Source organism: Bos javanicus, chromosome 7 (assembly GCF_032452875.1).
Source record: "Bos javanicus breed banteng chromosome 7, ARS-OSU_banteng_1.0, whole genome shotgun sequence".
NCBI classification, from domain to species: Eukaryota; Metazoa; Chordata; class Mammalia; order Artiodactyla; family Bovidae; genus Bos; species Bos javanicus.
In genome coordinates this window covers 71,979,753-72,000,937 of record NC_083874.1, presented here as the reverse complement: position 1 = coordinate 72,000,937, position 21,185 = coordinate 71,979,753, and the positions used below count along the sequence as shown (strand labels likewise).

At 40.5% G+C, this 21,185-nt stretch overlaps 1 protein-coding gene across 1 annotated transcript in view; it reads left to right on the top strand.

Moving 5' to 3' along the window:
• The window catches only part of ATP10B (ATPase phospholipid transporting 10B (putative)), a 312,921-nt gene that overhangs the window by 118,209 nt on the left and 173,527 nt on the right, over nt 1–21,185 (top strand). The window lies entirely within an intron of this gene.

The following is a 21,185-nucleotide window of genomic DNA, read 5'->3' as shown; positions in this document are numbered from 1 at the left end:
GAGCGTACGCACGCGGGAGAGAGAGTCCGAGAGAAAGCGCTTTGGCTCCTCCTTTTATGTTTTTTCCTCCACCTGGGCCTGCGCTATGCAAATTGGGCTTAGCCAGGAGTGCTGTTTGTTCTATTTGTTCTGCCTGAAGTCTTCGCTCTGGTCCTTGGACCTTCCTTGTCTTTTAGCCACCACCAGTTTGGACTCCTTTTCCCTATTCTACCTACCTAACAAATCAAAAACACCTCCTCACGTTGCTAAATATCCCCTAGTGAAAGTGACAGTGTTAGTTGCTCACATTAGTCGTATCCGACTCTTTGCTACCCCATGGACTGTAGCCCACAGTCTCCTCTGTCCATGGGGTTCTCCAGACAAGAATATTGGAGTGGGTTGCCATTTCCTTCTCCAGGGGATCTTTCCAACCCAGGGATCAAATCTGAGTCTCCTGCATTGCAGGCAGATTCTTTACAGTCTAAGCCACCAGGGAAGCCCAAATATCCCCTAGAGGGCAAAATAAATTCCAATGAGAACACTGAATTAGGGAATTTCAGAGATGCCATTTCGTTATCTAGTTACTTAGTCCTATGATCCCTTTGATATTTGAGGTCAGTTTTAAATGAAAAGTTTGGCTCAGTGTATTTTTTCTTACTGCTAAGTGTGTCCTTTGTCTGGAGGTCCTGGTTCATAGGTTGAGGACAGCAGCATAGTGGTTTGCCATCACACCAGCTGCTCTTACTAAAAGTTAACAAGTCAGTTACTAAAAAGGTACTGCTTAACAATCCTGCACAGATCAGCCTCACCACCTCCTGTTGCTTTCAACTCCCTTCTTTTATCCTATCTCCTCTTCCCACAAATGTGAAACTGGAAGACAAACAAAAATAAATGTCAATTGTCTTGGCTGAAGCAGCCTACCTCACCCCAGACAGCCTGTCTTATATCAAAGGGCATTATTTATTTTTTACTTTTTCTGTTGTCTTTTTAAAATTTCCTAATAGAGGATAAAACAGCCCCAGGGATATGTATGTCCCCTCCCTCCTGATCCTCCCTCCCATCTTCCTCTGTATCCCACCCTGCTAGGTTGTCACAGAGCACTGGGTGGAGTTCCCAGCATCACACAGCAAATTCCCACTTGCTACCTACTTTACATATGGTGATACATGTTTCCATGCTCTTTGTCCATCCTTCCTCCACTGTGTCCACAAGTCTGTTTTCTGTGCCTGTGTCTCCATTGCTGCCCTGCAAAGAGGAATCTAGAAAGATGAGATTCCACTGTCTTTTTCTAAACAGTTTTCTCCAGTAATTACTACTCAGTTTCTTAAGGGCTTAAGTCACACTCTGTATATAGGTGTGGGTATTAAAAGTTCAAACCCCATAATTAGAACATAGCCCAGGTTTGAGTCCTGGCTCATCCATCCATCCACTAGTTTCAGGATGGTGGGTAAGTTTCTGAAGGTCTTAACCACAGTTTTAATATCTACAATATGGGGACAGTAATAGCGCCAGCCCCACACGGTGGCTGTGAGAATTTAATAAAATACACATGTGACGTCTTCAGCAAAATGCTGTGCATTAGCAAGCATTCTATACACGTTCTTCCCACTATAATCATCACCATTATAATTATTTTTAATGATCACTTCATTCCCTGTCCTCCTATCTCCGGTATCTAGAGGTAATGACTTCAGGCAGACAGAAGATTGCTTCAGAAACTTTTGAAGAGAAACATTTTTTAAAAAGCAATTAAAATTTACCCGTCATACCTTTCTATAGCTCTGGGACCACAGCCAAAGTGACCATAGGATATCTGCAATGAACTCAACCAGAACCTGAAACCAGGAAATGCCTAAAGACCCACCCAAACGTCCCCCAAATCACCCTCCCCATTTTCTTTTCTTAGGCACTTTCATAGAACCTCCCCCCACTCCCTCACCTTTCCTTTTCTGAAAATCACTCCTGCCATCATTTGAAGTGGCTACACTTGAATTCAGAATGACAGGAAAGAACATATCTTGTTCCTTGGTGATATTTATTTGCTCAGCAGGTGGAAAGCAAAGACTTGTAAGAAAGAAGTGAATCTGTGATGCAGCTGAAGTAGCTATAACCCCTTTCTCACCACCAAGCATTAACTCCTTATTGTCTGAGTGTCCCGCATGAGGGAAACATCCCTTTGGGATTTAAGGATTCAATAGACTTACTGATCTTTTTTCTTAATCAACAAAGATTGAAGTGTTTACCATCAAGTCCTCTTTGTTCTGAGTAGATGACCAGCAGCGAGAGGTCTGGGTAATGGGTTTTTCTAGGTACTTAGTATGACATATAGCATCATGTTTACACCCTCAGTCTGGAAATGCACATGCCTGGATTTTCATCCCAACTTGGCTGTTTACTAACTGTGAAAAAAGCAGTGTCACCTCACTCATATTAAGGCATTCTCTTCCCCACAAGCACAGATGGTCCTTGTGCTAGCTAAGCCTTGGGAGACCAGGAAGAGATATTGTTAAACTGAGTCAGGTTTCCAGTTGCCTGATATTACATATCAGTTTATATTAATATGTCTTGGCTTGGAGAATAACTCTGTTATCTGACCTGTTTGAGCTTCAGTTTTCATTTCTGTATTTCTTCTTCGTAGAGTTATTCTAATGATTCAATTTATAAATAATGTGACAGACTGACCTCAAAGCCTGGCATCTAATAGGTACTCAATTAATAGTTCTGAAAATAATGGTTATTTAAATGAAGATAATGGAGGTCTATGCAGAGCAGTATAGCCCAGCATTAGCAATTAGGAGACCTAAGTCCCCAGATTTGTTCCTAAATATTATCTTGTATGGCTATCTCAACTGCTGAAGCACAATTTCCAATCAGGTTAAAATGGAGTTAATATTATTTGCCTATAATTGCTTAGAAAGATGGTGACAGACTCAACTGAGCTTTAGGGAAGAAAGAACCATGAAAAATGTAAAATGCAAAACAGATTTAACTGCTAATAATTTTTTCATTCTTTGCACGCTGTTGTTGCTGTGGTTGCTTTTCATCCTGGTGGTGGCATTTGACAGGCTCACTACTCATAGGCACTTCTAGCACATTCCTAGACAAGGAGGGACTGCCAGAAACCATTGCTCAAGCTAACTCAAGGCTGAATCAGGATCAGGACCCAAGTCTATGCCTTTGGTCTGGTGTCTTTCTCCTTCACAGAATGGGAGGGTCCTACAGAGACTGGACCTTGTATGGAGGCTGGAATTATTGACAAATGGCATTAACAGAATGAGAGGCATTAGATGATTCTGTGTAGCTCTTCTGTTTTCTAAACTTACAGAAGCATTTCTTCAGAGCTAATTCTCTTTCCTTCCTTTTCTAGCTCTTCAGGGTAAAAGAGTATTCAACTGTTGACAGCTGGTGATGTGCTTACCCTGGGAACAGTTCATAAAGCCTGACTGCTTCCAGGAGAGCCTGGGAGAGGGCTCAGTCCACTAACAAGGCACTCAAGATTGCCAGCAAAATAAACATGTAGCTTCTTAAAGATCATTACTAGACATTGAATAGCTCCCTGATGGAGGCTGGGCAAGGGAAGTGAGGATTGGGGAGGTCATGCCATGCCAAGTCATGCCATGACTTTATTAAGACCCACTGAGGTGGGAGCCAAGTTGGTTAGAGAGCTGGCCACAGATGGTGGCCTCCCAAAGCAGATCAGTGACTTGCCAGGGATGGAGATCAGGCAAAAGGTCCAGAGACTTACACTCCTGCTACTTCTTCCTGTAGTGCTCTACTGGGAAAATGTAACAAGTGCAAGAACTCTTGATATTCTCAGGCTTCTTGTACCTGGCAATGGCTAAAGTTGTTAAGTCACTTGAGGACAGGCAGTGCCAAGGGGTCATTGTCTAATTCAGCCATGTTTGGGGTTGAGGCCACAGGCCATTGTTGTACTGGTTACAGAAGGGAACAAAAAATCCAGTGCTAGAATTGTTTTCTTGCTGTTGTTGCTGTTGTTCGGTCTCTCAGGCATGTCTGACTCTTTGTGACCCCATGGACTGCAGCACACCAGACTTCCTATCCTTCACTGTCTCCTGGAATTTGCTCAAACTCATGTCCGTTGATGTACTATGTAGAGTACATCATGAGAAACACTGGACTGGATGAAGTACAAGCTGGAATCAAGATTGCCGGGAGAAATACCAATAACCTCAGATATGCAGATGACACCACCCTTATGGCAGAAAGTGAAGAAGAACTGAAGAGCCTCTTGCTGAAAGTGAAAGAGGAGAGTGAAAAAGTTGGCTTAAAGCTCAACATTCAGAAAACGAAGATCATGGCATCCAGTCCCATCACTTCATGGGAAATAGATGGGGAAACAGTGGCTGACTTTATTTTTCTGGGCTCCAAATCACTGCAGATGGTGGCTGCAGCCATGAAATTATAAGACACTTACTCCTTGGAAGGAAAGTTATGACCAACCTAGACAGCATATTCAAAAGCAGAGACATTACTTTGTCAACAAAGGTCTGTCTAGTCAAGGCTATGGTTTTTCCAGTAGTCGTGTATGGATGTGAGAGTTGGACTGTAAAGAAAGCTGAGTGCCAAAGAATTGATGCTTTTGAACTGTTGTGTTGGAGAAGACTCTTGAGAGTCCCTTGGACTGCAAGGAGATTCAACCAGTCCATCCTAAAGGGGATCAGTCCTAGGTATTTATTGGAAGGAGTGATGTTGAAGCTGAAGCTCCAGTACTTTGGCCACCTGATGCAAAGAGCTGACTCATTGGAAAAGACCCTGATCCCTGATACTGGGAAAGATTGAGGGCAGGAGGAGAAGGGCATGAAAAAGGATGAGATGGTTGAGTGGCATCACCGACTCAATGGACATGAGTTTGGTAAACTCCAGGAGTTGCTGATGTACAGGGAGGCCTGGCGTGCTGCAGTCCATGGGGTTGCAAAGAGTTGGACACGACTGAGCAACTGAACTGAACTGAACTGAACTGATGTCCATTGAGTCAATGATGCCATCCAACCATCTCATCCTCTGTCGTCCCCTTTTCCTCAGTCTTTCACATTGTCAAGGTCTTTTCCAGTGAGTCAGCTCTTTGCATCAGGTGGCCAAATTATTGGAGTTTCAGCTTCAACATCAGCCTTCCAATGAATATTCACTGTTGATTTCCTTTAGGATTGACTGCTTTGATCCCCTTGCTGCCCAAGGGACTTTTCAAGAGTCTTCTCAAGCACCATACTTGAAAAGCATCAGTTTGTTTTTTTTTTTTTTTTGCTCAGCCTTCTCTATGGTCCAACTCTCACATCCATACATGACTACTGGAAAAGTATAGCTTTGACTACACAGACTTTTGTCAGCAAAGTGATGTCTCTGTTTTTTAGTACACTGTCTAGGTTTGTCATAGCTTTTCTTCCAAGGAGCAAGCATCTTTTAATTTTGTGGCTTCAGTCACCACCTACAGTGATTTTGGAGCCCCCAAAAATAAAATCTGTCACTGTTTCCACTGTTTCCCCATCTATTTGCCATGAAATGATGGGACTGGATGCTATGATCTTAGTTTTTTGACTGTTAAACTTTAAGCCAGTGTTTTCACTTTCCTCCTTCACCTTCATCAGGAGACTCTTTAGTTCCTTTTTGCTTTTTGGCATAAGGGTGGTGTCATCTGCATATCTGAGGTTAGTGATATTTCTCCCGGCAATCTTGATTCCAGCTTGTGCTTCATTCAGCCTGGCATTTCACATGATGTTCTCTGCCTAGAAGTTAAATAAGTAGGGTGACAATACATAGCCTTGACGGACTCCCTTCCAAATTTTGAACCAGCCCATTGTTCCATGTCTGGTTATAACTATTGCTTCTTGACCTGCATACAGGTTTCTCAGGAGGTAGGTAAGGTGGTCTGGTATTCCCATCTCTTTTAGAATTTTCCACAGTTTGTTGTGACCCACACAGTCAAAGGCTTTAGCATAGTCAATGAAGCAGAAGTAGATGCTTTTAATATTATAAAAAGATAAATAAAAGATAAGAGATGAACCTGATACCCTTCACGTATTTGAAAGAAAGGAAAAGATGACAATTTTTTAACCTGGCTCCATAAAATAGAGCCAGGGCCAGTAAGTGGAGGTCATGGCAAGATGACCCACATTTAGAAAATTGACAGTTCAGTGGTCCAAAATGGAGTACTTTTAGTATTAGAAAAAAAATAAAAAGACAAGAGATGAATCCAATACCCTTCAGGTATTTGAAATAAAGGAAAAGATGACATTTTTAAACCTGGCTCCATAAAATAGAGCCAGAGCCAGTAAGTGGATGTCATGGCAAGATGGCCCACATTTGGAAAATTGACAGTTCAGTGGTCCAGAATGGAGTGGAATGCTTTGTGACATGACAAGTTCCTCACTTGAGGTGTCCAGGCATAGACTGGTACTATTCTGTGTATCCTTAGGGTTCTCTTGAAGTTCAGTAAAGTCACAGCATACATAGAAATCAGCCTTGAAATTGGCCTTGAACCAAAATCATAGTTGGTCAGAACTACTTTTGAGAATCCTTGAAAGTGAAAGTTGCTCATTTGTGTCTGACTCTTTGCGACCCCATGGACTGTATAGACTATATGGACTGTATGGACTATACATACAAATTCTCCAGAATACTGGAGTGGGTAGCCTTTCCCTTCTCCAGGGGATCTTCCCAAACCAGGGATCAAACCAGGGTCTCCTGCATTGCAGGCAGATTCTTTACCAGCTGAGCCACCAGGGAAAACCAAGAAAACTGTGTTGGGTAGCCTATCCCTTCTCCAGGGGATCTTCCCAAATTAGGGATCAACCCAGGGTCTCCTGCATTGCAGGCGGATTCTTTACCAAATGAGCTATCAGGGAAGCCACAGCATACATATAAATCAGCATTGAAATAGGCCCTGAATCAAAATCATAGTTGGTCAAAATTACTTTTGAAAATCCTTTAAATTGTCCATAAAAACTGTATATAAATATGATTTTAATTTTCACCCTGGACAGTTAAGCCTGAGTTGCCTCTAGGAACCATATTGTTGGAAAGGGGTCTTTACACACTGGAATCACTTTTAGTGGGGTTAAGTGCTTGAAGATTAGGAATCGTGGCTGTTCACCTCTTTTATCTGTGCTCAGTGAGTGAGTGGAAAGGCAGGGGGAACCAGTCACATTATTTAAATTAATGTATATTTATGTGTACATGAGATATGGCACATATAGTTGATTGTGCCAATTTAAAGTTAGATATGCTGCTTATTAATCTCATAGGATGAAAGCAGAGGTGAAATCTGGACCCACCTGTCTTGGTGGCTGAGATGGTAAAGAATTTGCCTGCAATGCAGGAGACCTGGGTTCCATCCCTGGAGAAGGGAATGGCTACCCACTCCAGTATCCTTTCCTGGAGATTCCATGGACAGAGGAACCCGGTGGGCTACAGTCCATAGGGTTGCGAAGAATTGGACACAACTGGACGACTCACAGTTCTGTAACCATCACCACCAACAAGACATAGAACATTTCTATCACCACCAAAAGCTTCCTTGTGCCCAGGCCCCTTTGCACTCAAGCCTTTCCTCCTACTCTTAGAAACCACAGATCTGATTTCTGTCTATATAATTTTCCTTCTTTATAAATTGCACATAAATGGAATCATATGTTACCTAACAGTCTTTTGTGTTTAACTTCTTCTCAGTATGTTTTGAGATGCAATCACATTGTTGAGTTGATCAGTAGTTCTTTTTTATGGCTGACAATCCATAGTATCAATATATGGCAATTTGGGGATGATTTTTTTTATTAAAGTATAGTTGACTTACAGTATGTTAGTTTCATATGTATAGCACAACTATTCAATTATACACACACATATACATATATGTATATGTGTGTGTATATATATATACATACACATACATATGTATGTATTCTTCAGCTTCTCTTCCCTTATGGGTTATTGCAAATTATTGAGTATAATTTCCTGTGCTATACAGTAGGCCTGTGTTGGTTATCTATTTTATACATATTAGTGTATATATGTTAACCCCAGCATCCTAATTTATCCCTCCCCACCCTGACAACTTTATTCATCTGTTGATGGAAATTTCAGTGGTTCCCAGTTTTTTTTACTATTATAAGTAATGTTACTATAAATATGGGCTTCCCTGATAGCTCAGTTGGTGAAGATTCTGCCTGCAATGCAGGAGACTCCCATTCAATTCCTGGGTCGGGAAGAGCCGATGGAGAAGGGATAGGCTACCCACTCCAGTATTTTTGGGCTTCCCTGGTGGCTCAGCTGGTAAAGAATCCATCTGCAATGCGGGAGACCTGGGTTAGATCCCCGGGCTGGGAAGATCCACTGGAGAAGGGAAAGGCCACCCACTTCAGTATTCTGGCCTGGAGAATTCCATGGAATGTATAGTCCATAGGGTTGCAAAGAGTCAGACACAACTGAGTGACTCTCACTATAAATATAAGCATTCAAGTATTTGAATGAACATACGTTCTTTTTTAATTAATTTTTATTGGCACATAGTTGATTTACAATGTTGTGTTCGTTTCTGCTGTACAGCAAAGTGAATCAGTTATACATCTGGATAGATCTACTCTTTTTTAGATCCTATTCCCATATGGGTCATCACAGAGTAGTGTTGAGTAGAGTTCCCTGTGCTATGCAACAGGTTCTTATTAGTTATCTAGTCAATGTACGGTAGTGTGTATACGTCAGTCCCGATCTCACAGATTATCCCTCCCCCCACATTGCTCCTTGGTAACCGTAGTTTGTTTTCTACATCTGTGACTCTTTTTCTGTTTTGTAAGTAAGTTCATTTGTACCATTTTTTTCAGATTCCACATATAAACAATATCATATGATATTTTTCCTACTGAGTATAATAGTCTCTGGGTCCATCCTTGTGGCGACAGATGGCGTTATTTCATTCTTTTTTATGTCTGAGTAGCATCCATGGCGTAAATGGACTGTGTCTTCCTCATCCATTCCTCTGTCGATTGACATTTAGGTTGCTTCTGTGTCCTGGCTATTGTAAACCATGCTGCACTGAACACTGGGGTGCACGTACCTTTTCAAATTATGGTTTTTTCCAGACATAATATGCACAGGAATGGGGCTGGTAGTCCTATCTTTTCTTAAGGTTTTTAAGGAACCTCCATACTGTTTCTTTACATTCCCACCAACAGTGTAGGAAGGTTCCCTTTCTCCACACCCTCTCCAGCATTTATTGTCCGTAGATTTTTTGATGATGGTCATTCTGACCAATGTGGGGTTATTAGTTTTGACTTGCATTTCCTCTGATACTTGGGCTTCCCTGGTGACTCAGCTGGTAAAAAATCTGCCTGCAATGTAGGAGATCTGGGTTTGATCCCTGGGTTGGGAAGATCCCCTGAAGAAGGGAAAGGCTTCCCACTCCAATATTCTGGCCTGGAGAATTCCATGGACTGTGTAATCCATGGGGTCGCAAAGAGTCAGACATGACTGAGCAACTTTCACTTTCATTTTTCTCTGATACTTAGTGATGTTGAACATCTTCTCAAGTACTTTTTGACCATCTGTGTATCTTCCCGAGAGAAATGTCTATTTAGATCTTCTGCCCATTTTTTGATTGGGTTGTTTGCTTTTTTATATTGAGCTGCATAAGTTGTTTGTATATTTTTGAGGTTAATCCCTTGTTAGTCACTTCCTTTGAAAATATTTTCTCTGATTCTGTGAGTTTTCTTTTCGTTTTGTTTATGGTTTCTTTTGCTGTGCAAAAGTTTCCAAGTTTAACTAGGTCCCATTTGTTTACATTTGTTTTTATTTTTATTACTCTAGAAGGTGAATCCAAAAAGGCACTGCTATGATTTATGTCAGAGAGTGTTTTACCTATGTTTTCCTCTGAGACCTTTATAGTATCTGGTCTTATACTTTGTCTTTAATCCACTTTGAGTTTATTTTTGTGTATGGTGTTAGAAAGTGTTCTAATGTCATTCTTTTACATGTAGCTGTCCAGTTTTCCCAGCACCACTTACTGAAGAGACTATCTTTTCTCCATTTTATAGTCTTGCCTCCCTTGTCAGAGGTTAGGTGACCTTAGGTGTGTGGGTTTTTCTCTTGGCTTTCTATCCTGTTCCTTTGATCTCTATTTTTGTTTTTGTGCCAATACCTCACTGTTTTGATGACTGTACTATAATCTGAAGTCAGGGAGTCTGATTCCTCCTGTTCCATTTTTCTTTCTCTGAATGGCTGTTCAAGGTCTTTTGCATTTCCATACAAATTTAGAAAGTTTTTGTTCTAGTTCTGCGAAACGTGCCATTGGTAGTTTGATACGTATCACATTGAATCTTTAGATTACTTTGGATAGTATCATCATTTTGACAATAATGATTCCTCCAATCCAAGCACATGGTATGTCTCGCCATCTGTTTGTGTCATCTCTGATTTCTTTCATCAGCATCTTACAGTTTTCCAAGAACAAGTCTTTTGCCTCCATGCTGCTGCTAAGTCGCTTCAGTCGTATCGGACTCTGTGTGACCCCATAGACGGCAGCCCACCAGGCTCCCCGTCCCTGGGATTCCCCAGGCAAGAACACTGGAGTGGGTTGCCATTTCCTTCTCCAATGCATGAAAGTGAAAAGTCAAAGTGAAGTCACTCAGTCGTGTCCGACCCTCAGCAACCCCATGGACTGTAGCCTACCAGGCTCCTCCGTCCATGGGATTTTCCAGGCAAGAGTACTGGAGTGGGGTGCCACATAGGTAGGTTTATTCCTAGATATTTTATTCTTTTTGATGTGTTGGTAAATGGGATTGTTGAATTTCTCTTTCTGATCTTTCATTGTTAGCGTAGAGAAATCCAAGGGATTTCTGTGCATTAATTTTGTTTCCTGCAACCTTATCAATTCCTGGGTGAGTTCTACTAGTTTTCTGGTAGCTTCTTTAGAACTGTCTGTTTATAGTATGTCATCTGCAAACAGTGATGGTTTTACTTCTTCTTTTCCAATTTGGATTTATTTCTTTTCATTCTCTGATTGTCATAGACATTTCATGTCTCTGATTGTTAAAGCTGTGTTGAATAAAAGTTGCTAGAGTGGACATCCTTGTCTTTTTTCTGATCTTATAGGAAATGTTTCAGTTTTTTACCGTTGAGAATGATGTTTGCTGTGGGTTTGTCATATATGGCCTTTATTTTTTTGAGGTAGGTTCCCTCTAAGCCCACTTTCTAGAGAGTTTATATCATAGATGAGTACTGAATTTTGTTAAAAGCTTTTTCTGTATTTATTGAGATGATCATATGATTTTTGTTCTTCAGTTTGTTAATGTCATGTATCATATTGATTGATATTGAAGAATCCTTGCATCCCTGGGATAAATCCCACTTGGTCATGGTGTATGAGCCTTTTACTATGTTGGTGATTTTTTTAATTTTTAATTTATTGATTTTTATCCATTCTGACAAATTCTACATTTAGAATGTTAATTTCCTTAATATATAATATAATTTTTATATGATTGTATTTTAGCCTAGCATTTTGCTATTTTCAACATGAACGCTTTGGCTTGGCTTTGTTGTTCCTCTGTTTCTAGGGATTATTTTAATAATATTGAAAATTCCATTTTATTTATTTCTCTTGGGTTTTTTCCCCTCACACTTCTTACTTTTTTTTCATGGCTTTTCTAAGTCTTAAAATCCTTAACTTTTATTGTGTTTTAATGTGTAACCTAGAGTTAATGTGTACCACTTCATGTAAAATGTAAAAGCTTTGAAATCATGTAATTCCATTCTCCTACTTCCAATTTTATGCTACTGTTACATTTATGACATCCACTTACCTAAAAATCTCAGAAGGTACTACTGCTATTTTTCCTTTATACAGGTACTTGTATTACAAACAAATTAAGAAGAAAAGGGGAAAAAATCATGTTTTTCACATTTACATAGACATTCACCACTTCTGATACTTTTTATTCCTTTCTGGGGATTTGAGTTTCCATCTGGCATCATTTTGCTTTAGCCTGCAGAAGTTACTTTAGTGTTTTCTTGTAGTGCTTATCTGATACTAACAAGTTCTCATAGTTTTCTCTTATCTGAAAATATCAATTTTTCCTTTATTCTTGAGGAATTATTTTTGCTGCTTGTATAATTCAGCTCTATTTTTAAAGCTCTTTAAAGATGTTTTAATATTTTCTGGCCTTAATCAAATCAAAATTCTTATATATGTATTGTGTCATTTTTTTCTGATTTCTCAAGATTTACTCTCTTCCTTGGTTTCTGATAGTCATGGACATATTATGAGCTGATAGTCTTTTTCATATTTATTCTGGTTTATTGAGATTAAATTTATTCTGGCTTATTGAACATCTTGAATATTCAAAGTTGTTTCTTTTTTCAAATTCAGGAAATTTGGGGCCACTATTTATTTACATATTTTTATATACCCTCTTTGTTCATTCTTGTCCTTCTAGGGTTTCAATAACATGTACTTTAGACATTTTTTATATTATTAGCAAGCTTCTGAGACTCTGCTCGTCTTGTCTTTGTTCTTCACTTTGGATAATTTCTATTGCTCTATCCTAATATTCACTAACTTTTACCTCTGTCATTTTAATTTTATAGTTATATCTGTCTAGTGAATATTTTATTGCAGATATTTTAATTTTGGTTATAGAATATTAATTTTTACACATTTTATTGTTCCCATATTTATGCTAAGATTTTTACTCATTGTAGGCACATATTATTTTATATCATTGCAGAGGGTTATCATAACTGTTAAATTTCATGTCTGCTAATTCTAAAATCTGGATCATCTTGAGACTCATCTTAGTTGATGGCCTCTTCCTTTGAGAACTGGCCACATTTTCCTGGCTCATATTTATTGACTATCCTGTACAGTTTGAATGTTAAGCATGGAGACTCTGGATCCTATTATTTTTCTACAACATGTAGCTTCTTTTCTTTTACAAGACATTTAACTTGGTTGGAATTAGACTACAAAGTTTCCTTCTTGGGAAGCAGCTTCCATATCAGTTTACCTCTTTTTGTTTGTTTTTAGTTGATCTTCTTGGGTCTGTTCCATGTGTGTATAGCTCAAGGGTGAACCAGAGATGTGGGAAGACAGAACTTAAGGATCCCCTCTCTGGCTCTTTCCCTTCTGGAATTACTCCTCTTTCTTTCTGTGGTGAGCGTGATTTCCCCAGACTTAGTCCTTACCCATGCCACAAAAACAGTTTTTCTCACTAGCACCCCCACCAGCTGAACACGTCTCTTCCAACAAAACCTCCTCCACTTCTGTACCTTATCACTTCAGTGTTAAAATGCCTCCATTGATAGAGAAACTTGTTGACACATAAAACTTTTTATTTGTCTTGAGCTCTCCTAAGGTTAGATTCACCAACACTCCATTCCTTTATCACTAATACCTTTCCCTTTGTTTCTGAGCTACCTTTCACTCTGAGTGCCTTCTTTAGTGCGTCTTTGTTATCCAGATCCTACCATCTAAGTCCTAACTTGACTCCACCATGAAACCATCATCCATTCTATTCCCAGTTAACGTTGTCATCTTCAAGTAAAGTTTTCTTAGAATTCCAGTGGTTACATCACATATAGATCATTAGATCATTGTTTACTTTTTGAATTAAAGATGTTTTTTCCTCACAATTGGCTTAAACTCCATGGCCACAAGAAATATGTCTTAGGCAATTAGTTTTTACCCTCCATGATAATTAAGGGCAGATAGATCAAGATTAGATCTAGATTATGCTATGGATTTACTATATATACTTCTGACAAGTTACCTCTGTAACTTCAGCATCCTAATATTTTAAATATACTTAATAATACCTGATTTATGAGGCTATTTTAAGATAAAATTATTTCCCTAGCACAAACACTCTCCTATTCTTCTTTATAAGTGTTTTATACCTTCTTTTTCCTCAAACTCCCAACTCCTTCTTCCCATTCTTCATTTTCAGCCAATGAATTTTTGCTTCTTATTTCAATAAGAAAACTGTGAACTTTGTAGCAATCAGAAGGAAACTTTCACACATTTCCCAACCAGTCTACCTCCCCACCTACATCTGTGCCCATTTTCTCTATTTTTCTTCTTGTTAAATGTCAATGTTCCTACCTAAGGCGGTTCCTTTACTTTTGTATTTAATGTCTTATACTTGTGTACTTTTCTACTCAAGGACATTGTTTCTGCAATATCTTACTCTCTCCTAGGTCATCAGTTTTCCACCTCTACTTAAACATCCCCATCAACATACCACCATGCTATGACAACTCCCTTGCTTAAAACAAATCAGATTTCTCCTAACCTTATATACCTTCTATTGTTGTACCCCCTAATAACAGTTTTCAAGACTTGTCTGAACTCACTGTTTCATTTCCTTACCACCCATTTTCTACTCAATCAATGTAATCAGGCTCTTATAGCTATCATTCAGTGAGAATATTTCTTGTTAAGAGCTCCATAATGGCAAATCCCATGCTAGTCATGAGTCTTCATTCTTAACTTCCTTCACTGGTCTTCAGAACCCTATTCTCCCTTCGTTCTCCTCCTACTTCATTGGACACTCTTTTTCAGTGTCCCAGGATTCATTTCTTAGGACACTTCTCAGCACCCACTATCTAGATGATCTCATATTATCCCATGGCTTTAAATATTACCTACACATTGATGACTTGAAAATATATATCTCCAACCTAGATCTTGCCACCAGATTCCAGATTCTATTTGAATCAAATAGTTATTAGTTAGGCACTCAGTTCTCAAAAGGTCACCTCCACTTTGATAATTAAACCTACATAATTTTTACATATGTAATTAAACCAACATAATTATACCTCAAACCTACATATCCAAAACTGAATTTCTGTCTTTATCTTCCAAGCCAGTTCTTTTGGTAGTCTTCTCCTCTCAGTGTTTTAGAACTCTGTATCTAATTGCTTGTGACAAATACTGCCCTCTGGTCCTTGACTTTACTTTCTGTCTTACCCCACATGTAGTACATCAGGAAATCCTTTGGGCTCTTCTGAGTATATCTGTAATCTGACCATTTGTCAGCTTGGGTTTCAGCAAGCTCCAGGAGTTAGTGATGGACAGGGAATTCTGGCGTGCTACAGACCATGGGGTTGCAAAGAGCCAGACACAACTGCCTGTCTGAACTGAACTGAACTGACCATTTGCTATTTCCATTGCTTACTAATCTAAACCACAATAATCTCTCAAGTGGCAGTATTATTTCAGTAACCTCCAGACTGTACTTCCTAGTTCTGTTCTTCACTCCAGCTACACTGGCCTCATTTTTCTCAAAAATGCAAGCATGCTTCTGTTTGGGGGCATTACACTGGCATTTTCCTTTCATGGAATTCTCTTCTGTTAGGTATCCCCATGGCTTTACCCATTTACATTACTGTAAATGTCACCTTGTCCTAGAGGCGTTCCTCATCTTAATGCATAAAATAGCAACCATATACCCATTACCTAGTTCTGTTACCCCACTTTATTTTGCTTCATAGCACTTATCACTGTCTGAACTATTGCATAGTTGTTTCATACACACACACACACACACACACACACACACTGGGGACAGGATTTTGTTTTGCTTTGTTTTTACAGCTATAGCCCTAGCACCTAAAGCAATGCCTGACATATAACAAGAATTCAGTAATTGTTATTGGGTGAATGGGTGAATAATACAAACTGAAATCTTATCACAGTACCTGGAGTATAGTTAGCACTTAATAAATCACAAGTTTTATTATCAGGCACTGGATAAATATGTGTTGATTGAATGAATGAGTTTGTTCAAAAGTAGCAAAAAGAATTTTATCTATATTGAGCTAAGATCAAGATCTTGATCTTGTGTCTTACCTCCTGATCACTTCACCATGTTCTACATCCAGATGTTATATGCCCAGGGTTCAGAAAGCCATTGCATCATGCTCATGAAGGATTCTGACTTGGGGTAAGATTACCCTAAAAAACACTTAAAGGTGTCAACAACAGCTACCTGCTCACTTGACAGAAACCCCTGAGCAAAGCCAAATTCACCCCCAGAGGATCATTCCAGATATGGTCATTATAACAGGAGGCTGGGGCAGGACCACATGGCTGCTCTGAACTTACATTAGAAGCATTTTTACTCCCCATGTTTTTCCAAGACCTACAAACTGCAAACAAGTTTGGATCATCTCAGTAGGTGACCTGGGTTTATGACCTATATTTAAAATGAACTGAAAATAATAATGAAAGAGACTAATGTTGCATGAAAAAGTAGCTTCTGCATCTTCTCTGCAGATTCTGTAGTCAAAATCTTTTGGGGTTGTTTTTTGGGGGTGGGGTGGGGGGCTACATTTCTTTGGTTAGCTTCCTTTGAACTAGAGAAGATGTCTAAAAGGCTTTTATGAGAAGGTTCATGAGGTCTCACACAGAATCCAAAGCATGGCTGCTCGCAGACTTCAGGGAGGGCAGGGCCTGGGGCAGCCCAGCAGCCTCAGCAATGGAGATCCAGAACCCCCTTCACCGGTGTGCTGCCATTTGAGGGACTCCCTGTCATTGCCAAGTCATGAAAGAATTTGATTGGCCTGGCTGATTTTGAGAATGCACTCAGATCCAACCAGTTGTTCCAACAAATTGACTAGACAGTGGTTCATATAGTAGAAATGTGAGGTGGGGGTTAGAGGGGTATAGTTTTCATAAGAGGAAGGATAATTGGAAAAACACCCTGGTAAGTGTCTAGAAGACCTAAGGGAGAGTACAGGGCAAATTCAGAGGAGTCACTTTATGGGCACCACACAACATGAAGGAGAAAAATGCCTTAAGGACTCACTCACCCAATTCAACAATGAAAAAAAAATTGATTTCTCCCAGCAGCTCATTCAGACTTAAACATGCAACAGCTATGCACACTCTATGTAGCATGTGTCGTTCCAACTACGGTCAGGTGAGAAGAAAGTGCATTATGAAGCCAAATAGATAACTTCCATTCTTGTTGTGTGGTCCTGGGTTTATGTGTATGTGTGTGGTCAGTTGCATCTGACTCTCTGCAAACCCATGGGCTATGTAGTGCTAGGCTTCTCTGTCCACTGACTCTATATCCCTAGTCCGTTGCTAGGCTTCTCTTCCTGATCCAGGGATTGAACCCATGTCTCTTGCATCTCCTGCATTGGCAGGCAGGTTATTTACCAACTGTGCCACCTGGGAAGCCCCTTGGGCTTATGACTTTATCTTTATTCATTTCAGGATCCTCATCTGTATCACGGGAAGAGTAGTATTTCCCCACACAGGGTAATAACAAAGTGAGATAGTGGGGCAGGGCAGGAGTCGGGACAGACTTGAGTCTGAGAGATGAGGTCAAGGCTAGCCCTGCTGTCCATCAGCTGTGAGGCCCTGTGCAAGCTCACTTTCTCAGACCAGCACGCTCTGTATCTCTAAAACAAAGACAAGTGTGCCCATCCTGGGCTTTGGCAGCATGAAATAAGTTATGCAAAGCTCTGCATCGAGACTAACCATGTGAAGGCTTAACATTGTATTTCTTAAAAACTGTTTTTAAGTAATAGTGCTTTGAAAAATTTAATATATCTACAGGTGTACACTGTGATTTTTTTATATTATCACTGTTACCACTACTATCATCAGTATCACCACTGATTCAAGAAAGCACAGTAGAAATAAAGATAAATATAGTTTCAAAGGATGGGCTTATCCCTCCTTCTTTAGAAGGCTCTTCCTTGCTACCAAGTAAGGTAAAAATGCTTTGACTTGACAGACAAGGCCATTCATTCTCCAGTCTGTGTCCTTCCAACCTCATCTCTTGTGCTTTCTCTCTCTCTTGCTTGTTCCTGCCGCTTGCCCTGCTATACTTCATCACCCAGGCTCATGGGCTATGAGCTGTCCCTAGACATGTTCTGTACTTAAAAACTCTGTGTCTTCATTCTTGGTGCTTTCTTCTCTTGGAAAGGTCATTTAACCAGTCGCTGTCCTTTGGAATTCTTCTCATGTATTTGGCTGCACCAGTTCTTAGTTGTGGCATGTGGGATCTAGCTCCCTGACTAGGGATCGAACCCAGGCCTCCTGCACTGAGAGCATAGAGTCTCAGCCACTGGCCCACCAGGGAAACCCTCCACTGAAGTTCTTATTTCTAGTTTCAATAAAACTTCCTAGTAGGCCCTTATTACAGCTACTAGTCCTGTTACTTTTTGAGATATTTGTTCACTCTTTCAAATTTTTCTTGTCTGTCTACTATTTAGCCCTTATTTTATTTAGATTTTCTGTGAAGTTGTCCACGTGACCCAACACCGCACCTTATTAAGGTTCCCTTTAGGGCAGGACTGTGTCATGATCATCTTTGTGGTCCCTGTTGGCTAGCACAGTGACTTACATAAAATTGGGACATTAGAGTTGTTAGAAGGGAGAGAGGGCAGGGAGGCCGAAAAAATGGCACTCCAATCTGCTCTCTGTGGACCTCGATCTGTGATCATGATAAGTATTAGCCCTGTATTCTAAGCAACTGAACTGCCTAGCTTTGCAAGAATATACAGAAATGGATAAATAAAGTCCTCTTCTAAGCCTGCATAGAGTTGTTACTTTTTCCATGCTGTCAGACTATAGAATCTCAGAAAATCATAAGCCTTAAGGGACCTAAGAATAACAGTATCTCCATATTATAGTGTCTGTGACCACCATGTCCAGACTAGCCTTTCATCAACTCCTACCTGCCATTTCCAGGTTTTCCTTGGCTTTCACTTTCTTGGACTTGACCACTGACTTCATGTCCCCAGTACCTTGATAGCCCAACCCAGGGTGATAGTGGCTCATTCCAGGATTTGTTGCTGAGAAAAGAGAGGAACATAGACCAAAAGAATATTGCCAATGCAAGGAGTGAGGGAACCCACAAAGTTAAAGTGAGCACAGTCCATCAGCCCACCTGCTCCTCTTATACCAACTTCAAGTTTGGAGGTTCCCAAGACCACCTTCAGTGTTGATCATTCACTGGCAGGACTCAGAGTTCACTGAAAGCTGTTATATTCAAGGTTGTAGTTTACAGCAGGGAAAGGATGCTGAGGAAAATCAATCAGCCAAGGAATCATGGGGCAGATTCCAGGGAAGTTCCAAATGCAGAGTTCCCATTGTCCTCTTCCCATGGAACTGTGGACAGTGTTACTTTCCCAGTATCCACGTATGACAACATGCACAGAGTATTGCCAACCAGAGAAGCTCCCTTAAGCCTTGTGTCCAGAGTTTTTACTGGGGCTCCATCCTGTAGATACAGCTGTCTGCCCACATGGCTGACCTAGGCCCCTCTGGACACTGAGCTGACACTACATGACCCAAAGCGTCCACCCTAGATCATGTTGTTAGTCTCTCTGACATGACCCAACATCCCCAGGCAAACAGAAACACTCACACATGACATTCCGAGACCTTCGAGATTATTTCCCAGAAGCTGAGGACAAATAGCTGACCTCTTTGGGGCAAGGGTATATTCTGCACTCTGCAGAGCCCAGCATAGACACCCTTCCTGACTGTCATTACCCCCCACTTCAGCATGCTGGGAAATGCATGAACTTGGAACCAGATAGGCCTGTGCTGGCTGACCATTTATCCTTGCATGACCTCACCAGTCACTCACATCTCTAAGCCTCAGTTTTCTCTTTTGGAAAATGGAGGTAAAAATGACTGTGCCTCACAGTATTTGAAAGGATTAGAAGTGATGCTTTTAGAGAACTTAATATAATTCTGATGTGTAGTAAGTACCCAACAAATGTAATAGCCTTTTCCTGTTCTTCAATTCTTTTTTTATCCTCCCCCTCCTCTTTCTTTTTTTTTCTCTTCCTCTCTCTCCCTCCTTCCTTCCCTCCATCCCTCTCCTTCTCCCCCTACTCCCTTACGCTCTCTCCTCTTCTACCCTTCCATCTTCTCTCAGGATAGCAGAATGTCACTTCAACTTGCTGTGACTAAGGAAATGCCACCTCAAGGGACCCACGTTCCCGCAGCAGCTTTGGTATACCCTGCTGAAATCTGCTGATCAAAGCTAGCTGTCCTGGGTTGGAATAAACAGGACTTAACACATTGTAATGACTTAGCTCCATTCCAGATCTGGTGTAAACTAAAGATGAAAATGTGTTTTCTAAAAATACCGAGGCTGCTACAGATGTCTGGGCCTGTTTCACCTCTGGTTACACAACAGTCCTGCCTGGACATCTCTACGGAGTTCATGTGCCAGGAAACTACCCTAAGAACAGCCCTGCCTCCTCACTAGTGTTAGCACTGTCCACCCACCACAGAGACAGAGAGGTTCAAGCACCCAAGACGGACACTAAGTGAGTTATGAAGCAAGGTCTTAGCAAGACCAGAACTTGCATCATCTGAGTTAGGCATGTGTGACCTCAATAGCTCTCCGGATGCTGCCTGGAATTGTTCTGTGGTTTCAAAAAAGCCAAACCTCTGTTCTGTACTGAGATCGCACTTCCATGTACACTCTCCCCCCAGACACTTTCTCCTACAGAGCTGGTTTAGGGCCTCCATTTTCAGACTGCTGAAGATCTGTGTCACAGATCTTGCCAGTTTCTCTCCCTGCACCTCTCCCATGAACATGGCATTAGGAATGGCCAGTGATAAGCTGCCTGCACATTTGCTCCCTGAGAATCCCGTGATCAACCTGTGACAGCCCCAGAGATTAGAGCTGCATACGATAAATGCTGCATTGACCTTATTTTTCCTGCCATGTTTAGAGAGAGAAAGTCACTTCATTGAGTTCTCAGGCATTTTTAGTGAGCATAGAGAGAGACTGATGAGGGTAATCCATGAAGACTGAACTGCAGAGCATGAAAGCAAACATATTGCTTTCTGTACCTGCAGGCTATGTTTATGCCTGACTCTTGTTTAGTGTCAAAGTCAGCTTCCCCTGTAAATATTTCTTCCTTCCTCATCTTGTCTGCAACCATTCCTCCTATTCTTCCTCTTCTAGATCAAGCATCACTGTCCTTTTCAATCTTGATTTCTTTTGAATGATCAAGTCAGAGGAATAGGTCCTCTTCCTTCATTCATTAACTCAATATTTACCAAGTTCCTCTTACATACAAAGAACTCTTCTAGGCAATCTAAAAAATGAAATGGACAGAACAGACAAAAATTCCTGCCTTCATGTAGTTTATATTTTGGTAGTGGGGAACAAGCAATAAGTGAATAAAAATTAGTAAAAACATGTATCAATTGA